General features: G+C 42.3%; 2 long non-coding RNA genes across 2 annotated transcripts; one reads left to right on the top strand and one right to left on the bottom strand.

Moving 5' to 3' along the window:
* The first annotated feature begins 1270 nt into the window (after positions 1-1270).
* On the top strand, positions 1271-2201 carry LOC148102506 (uncharacterized). The gene is made up of 2 exons (XR_015719125.1): positions 1271-1572; positions 1743-2201. It is a non-coding gene; the product is annotated as an uncharacterized LOC148102506 (long non-coding RNA).
* Positions 2202-2663: 462 nt separating this feature from the next.
* On the bottom strand, positions 2664-3952 carry LOC148102505 (uncharacterized). The gene is made up of 2 exons (XR_015719126.1): positions 3453-3952; positions 2664-2919 (listed from the first exon to the last, which is right to left on the bottom strand). It is a non-coding gene; the product is annotated as an uncharacterized LOC148102505 (long non-coding RNA).
* Positions 3953-6565: the final 2613 nt, after the last annotated feature.

The following is a 6565-nucleotide window of genomic DNA, read 5'->3' as shown; positions in this document are numbered from 1 at the left end:
GAACTCTAACGGTGTGTTCACACCGAACGCGATGGACGCGAATAGAGCGTCAGGTTTACATGTAAAGTCAATGGAAAAGCGCGATGACGCGCGATTGTGGGTGCCGCGAAAATTCGGAAGCAGATTTGCGTCGCGAAAACGCCAAAACGCGTGAAACGCGCGTCAGTGTAGCGCGTCTGGCGCGTTTGACTCGCGAATAAAACCACGCGCGTGAGTTTTTGTGTTGCATTTTGTGCATACGCGCGTTTCGCGTCTACCGCTCGAGTTGGAAAAATCTGAACTCCAGCGTCAAATCGCGCCGCGACAACCAATCAGGAGCCTGGTGACGTGGCTCTGACCTAGGTCAAAGGGGCAGATCCAGCCAAAGCCCTTCATTCTTCATTCAGAATGGAGGAAAAGCTTATCAGTGCCGTGGCTAATCACCCGGAGCTATACGATGCTAGCTACTACTTTTACCGAGACAGGAATAAAAAGGACCTAGCTTGGAGACACATAAGTGAGGAGATCGGGCAACCTGGTAAGTTCATTCCTTCTTTTTAATTTTCAGACTGACCCGATGAACCCGCGCAAAAGCTAGCAAGCCCGCCTATTGTCCCGCTATTTTCCCACTGATGTACAAATACCTTTCCGCTAACAAGATAATGCGTTTATTCAGAGGACATCTGCAGGAGAAAGTGGAAGAGCCTCAGGGACACCTATAATAAGGAGAAGAAGACAGAGAAGGAGAAGGGGAGTGGGTCTGCAGCAGGATCGGGGAGAAAATGGAAGTTCTTCACGGTCATGGGGTTTCTGGACCCCTTCCTCACCCCGCGGGAGACAAGCGGTAATATGGTGCGGACCGTGGAGAACTTCTCCCCCGAGGACCAGGGACAGCCCGAAGAGACAGCAGGGGAGTGTCAGTCAGAAGGTATGTTTACATTGAGTTAATGTAGGCAGTTAATTTATGCGTGTTGTCATACAGGAATATATTTTGTTTATTAATAAACAGTATACAGTAGTCCCGCTGTTCATCCGTCACTGCCTCGCCTTTTCGCAGATTTTTTTATTGCACCGTACAGCTTTCAACGACGCGCATTGCATTCTGCAGCCCAAATGACAAATCTCCTCCGTGTCGTGTCTCCTGCGCTTGCCAAACTTATCATGTTTGGTTTTGATAACCATCACGTCCAATAGAAAAAAACAGCACAAAAACACTCATAACTATGACCCTCATTCGGAAATACACACCTGCACCGGGAGCAAAAAAGGCGCACAAAAGTGGCGGCGCAGACGGAGAAAAAGCGCGGCATAATACTTTTACGTTTTAAAATCGACAAAGGTTTTCACTTTGAGAATCAACTTGTGAGAACTGTGACTACTGTTCATGTGCTGCAATAAATGAGAGACCACTGTATATAATAATAAGTATATAAGTATATAATAATATAATATTCTCTATGACTGTTGTTTTCAACCTGTTAACATCTAATATTGTCTTGATAGAGTCAAGTAATCATGCAGCAGAGTCCTCAACTGTCTCTTCTCCTGGCTCTCCAGTCCCTGGTCCCTCAGCTCCTGCTGCTGCACCCACAGGTATGAACATCAAGCACTGACAGCTTTTTACTCGCTTGAATTCCCTTGTGATCACCTTTACTAAATATCTACAACCAATCTGTTTATATCCTGTTTTTTTCAATTTTGAAAATGAAAATCTAGTAGCAGCCTTCTCATTACTTTGTGTTGTTTTGTGCTGTGTTTTACAGGCCCACAGAGGAGGACAGCTCGAAGGCGGGCGAGGGACGGGTCCCAGGACGGTCCATCGGCGGTGGAGCTGGCCATCCTGGAGTCCCTAAAGAGGCCACGCCCGTCTCCAACAGAACATTTCCTCCTCGGCCTTGTTCCTGTTCTGGAGAGCATGCCGCCTCAGACACGAGAATTCGTGAAATTTCAAATTTATAAATTAGTTTTTGAAAACAGCACAGCTGTGTTAAATTTGGAAACATTGGACCCTAATGATCAGTAGTTTTCTGATGAGGCAGCAGCTCTCCAGGGCAGAAACAATGTTCTTATTTTTCTCCTCCTTCTCCCTGAGGCTCTTCCACTCCAAGCTGGGTCCTTTTTATTCCTGTCTCTCTGTAAATAGTTAAATTTCATATATTTATGATAAATGTTTTTGTTAATGAATTTATATATTTTTTCAAATAAACATTTATAATGACAAATGTCTCTGTTCTACTACACAGCAAATATTGGCACCCGACTTGACACAAGTAGAATTTATTTCATATTATACTAATGACAAAACATAATAATACAGTGGGATGCAAAAGTTTGGGCAACATTGTGAAAAGTAATTATTTTCCTGTACAAATTATTGGTTGTCACAATAAAAATTGTCAGTTAAATATATCATATAGGAGACACACACAGTGATATTTGAGAAGTGAAATGCAGTTTACAGAAAGTGTGGAATAACTTTAAATCAAGCAGGTGCATAAATTTGCGACACAAAAAAAGAGAAATGAAATAAATATTTAGTGTATATCAATGTGTGTGTCTCCTATATGATATATGTAAGTGACATTTTTCATTGTAACAGCGATTCATACAGGAAAATAATGACTTTTAATAAGGTTGCCCAAACTTTTCCACCACACTGTATATAGGAACATAGTGAAGACAAGTTATTTAAGAGAGTAAAAAGAGGTTAGTTTATTTTGGAGTAGAGCTCCATTTATTAAGAAAAATTTAAAAAGACAGGAACACTCTTTAGAGGTTTGTGGATGGCTCTTAAAAGAGCCGTTATGGGGAAGTCACTCGGACTTCAAACAGGCTACTCCTTTGGTTGCCAAGACACAGCTCCCTCCACCGAGAAGTGACCCATGAACTTCTCCCTCACCAGGACAGCCTCTCTGGAGGAGTTGTTTGCTGGCAAGGAACCTGGACAAAATTGTTTAAAATGAGTATTATGTGTACTGCAGTTACAAAATACATTATTGAAATTCCAAAATTACAAATTGCAAAACATAAATCTTACATAAAACCTTTTGTAATTATAAGGATAATTACATGATATATATTAGATATAATCTAAAACAGTCTGCGGGGATTATATACAAATATTCAACTATCCCAGAATTAAACCAGGTCTAAATAAAAAGGAGTGAGTATCACTACAAAGGTTAACTCAGTGGTCCTAATGCTACAGTTTGATATCAGCAAACACCGAGCGCATACATTGATATGACACCACAGCCATGCTATCATTCAAACACTGATAACAGCATAAATCGAATTAAATCGGGACTTGATGAGACCTTCTGAGTATCACTAGAAATATTATAAACAGTCGTCTCCGTACCACATTCACTGTTAGCATAGCACATCCATGTTAGCAGTGTATAAATGGATGGTTTAGCATGTATTAGCACAGGTATCAATAAAGGACTACCGTATTAAATACTTTTACTAACCTCAGGCAGATGGACAGGCGCTCTGCAGGTGAGATTGAGCGCCTGTAATTGGTGTCTAGGCGGGCGATTCTGGGACCGACCCGGGGAAGCAGGTCCTCAAACTGGCCGAGTGAAAGACGGTGATGTCGCTGGAATCGGCCGTCATCCAGGCGCAGCTCCTGGAGCAAATGGTGAAACTCACCAAACTGCTCATGCCTCTGGAGGACCTGATGGACCCAGGTACGGCGAGGGCGTCTTTTACGCCGCTGCTCTGCTCTCCACAGTACATAGAGAAGGGAGACTCTCTCTTCAAGCGCTAACTCGACAGCTGCCATCTTGCAAAGATACCGGTCTGGCACAACTTCCTCCCACATCCCTCCCACATTTCCGGTTCACGCGCGTCAAAATATCATATTTTGACGCGCGATGGATTTTTCTTGGACACGCGTTGAGGCGCGAATGTGCACGCGTCAAATTAGGGGCGTTTGGGGCGTTTTTGTTCGCGTCCATCGCGTTCGGTGTGAACACACCGTAACAGTTAAAGAGAGCACAGGTCATATACTCACACATTTAACACAGAACATTGTTTGAAATATGTGAACAACAGCAGAGTTTTATCAATTTTAGGTGTACAAGAGGGAACACACACAAACAATTTTGTCATTGCTGCTTCAATTAAACCTTCAGTGAAAGGCTAGGCTGGGGTTGGGTGGTTTCTGGCATGATTCAGTCATTTCAGTTCTTCAGAAAAAGGAAATACGTAAAAGAAACTAAGCCAGGACTGTTGGAGGTGTGTGCTGATAATTCCAAAAAGCATCTAAACTGAAGGTTTCAAGGTGAGATTCAGGGAACAAAGTAAAGTAAAGCCTTAAACCTGAACAGGAAAGAGCAAGTAAGCCAATTTAATGATTAGAGCACAACTCCAGTCAGACTAGTTACACTTTCACCAAACTGTCATTGTTTCAGTGGCACAAAAAATATTGCTGGAAACATTTCTGAGTCTGTGTAATCCATTTCAGACTTGGTAACTTGGAGCATTGATAAGAGAAATACCCCGCTGTCATGCACAGAAAAGCAGTTTCCATTTTTTCAGCAGCATGATCATGCTTTATAGTTTATCTGTTGAGGTTCTACTGAGCCATTTACTAATGGTGATTTACACACAGGAATTAGTCATGTGGTGTTAAACTATGTCAGATTTATTTACCAACATATTTTTGAAATATATCTCAACTTGTTTCAATAATGTCCTAAGAGTCAGCTGATATTTTTTTGGACTGGGACAATGCGCCTCAAAGACTAAATCAGCACATTATGAATAATCTGCTGATTATTCAAAAGATTCAAACTTCCGTCTTTCGACTAAGCACCGAAAAAGCACAGCACAGGAAGGGTGGCAACGTGCAAGATCAACGTCTACAATTATCAGCCAGAGCACAAACGCCGAAGACATCCGAGAGGTGCACAACTGAATCATCAAGATAACTTCCTGTTGACTTATGGGTTTGGACTTGTGGACAAAACAGCCAGGGGTGGTCTAGAAGTTAAACTAAGGGTCAATCCATTAAACAAACAGCGCCTGCTTCCCATGGAATTTCCTCCTCCACATGAAACAAGTCCACTGCAGGGATTTGATTTGTATACTGTGTCTTGTCACGGAGAAAACAGTCTCCACTGTGTTTAACAGATGTCTGTAAAACTCTCTCATACCTCTCTCTTCTCCCCCTCGTGTACGTACTGATAACAATTTGAGCCAAATTTTGGATTTATCACTCCATAACAAGCAGTGTTGGGGAGTAACGGAATACATGTACCGCCGTTACGTATTTAAAATACAAAATATGAGTAACTGTATTCCGTTACAGTTACCGTTTAAAAACGTGGTATTTAGAATACAGTTACTTTGTTGAAATAAATGGATTACACGGCGGTACTTCCCTGTTTCATATTGTCGCGCGTCAGGACTGTTTGGGTTTTGTTTGACAGCTACGTTCTGTTGTTCCAGGCGGCAGCGTTACAGTTGCCATGGTTACAGGGTGACGCTCTCTCTCTGCGTGTTTCCTGGGTGAGAGAGGCCTTTTTGTTGTTGTTGTGCTAAGCTAATAGGCAGAATGCTACAGGTATAGCTCTAAAGAATGTAGCATCATAGGCAGCGTAGTCCGTGCTGCAGGGAGAATGGACTGCCATACACGTTGTGTGTCTGTGAGCGAGGGAGGGAGAAAAAGGAAAAGTACGAGCTGTCATTGAGCAAAAATGGGAGCTGGAAGCATGTAAATACAATAATAACCACTGCAGCCAAGAAGAGTGCCTGACGAGCCCAGTTGTAAGTAAGCTATTAAGACTCGACTGTACACTGTGTTCGTGTTTTCCTCCAAAAACAATAAGTTCCGTTGGAGCAGCCGTTCAACGCCTCTCTCTGTCTCTCGCTAGCAAGGTTGACCCAGACAACAAAGTAAAGCTAGTTTTCGGCTATGAGCCCGACACAGAACCATATTAGCCAGAGGTCCCTTTACTACGGTTCGGAGCCGCGGACCTTCAGTAACAGTAATATATCACAGCAATAGTACATTCATGTAGTTGTCAACAGCATGATAATATATTAAGTAATCCAAAGTATTCAGAATACGTTACTCTCATTGAGTAACGTAACGGAATACGTTACAGAATACATTTTGGGTCATGTATTCTGTATTCTGTAATGGAATACATTTTAAAAGTAACCTTCCCAACACTGATAACAAGTGTTTCTACTGATTTTCCACCCAGTTCTAGTGTAATTTGGTATACCTCAGCCTTTTCTCCCTGTTTCCTGTCCTTAAGAATGGCTTCTTGACAGCCAACCTTCCACTGAGACCATTTCTGATGAGGCTTCAGTGAACAGTAAATGGATCATCTGAAGGTTCAGATGCATCATCCAGGTCGTGTGTTGGGTCTTTATTTGGATTTTTCCTATTTCTGAAGGACAGGACTTTCAGATACTGTTCATCTGCTGTATATAATTTTCTAGGCCTGCCACTTCTTTTTTTGTCCTGCACTTGTCCAGTTTCCTCAAATGTTTCTAAGGCCACGCTGTACACCACACACTGACATATGCCAAATTTTGGCTATAGCTTATATTTCCACATCATTCTGAT

The sequence above is a fragment of the Neolamprologus brichardi genome, chromosome 6 (assembly GCF_056152115.1).
Source record: "Neolamprologus brichardi isolate AB-2024 chromosome 6, ASM5615211v1, whole genome shotgun sequence".
In the NCBI taxonomy this organism is placed as follows: Eukaryota; Metazoa; Chordata; class Actinopteri; order Cichliformes; family Cichlidae; genus Neolamprologus; species Neolamprologus brichardi.
Note: the sequence above shows the minus strand (reverse complement) of the source record. Positions and strands in the feature narration are given on the sequence as shown.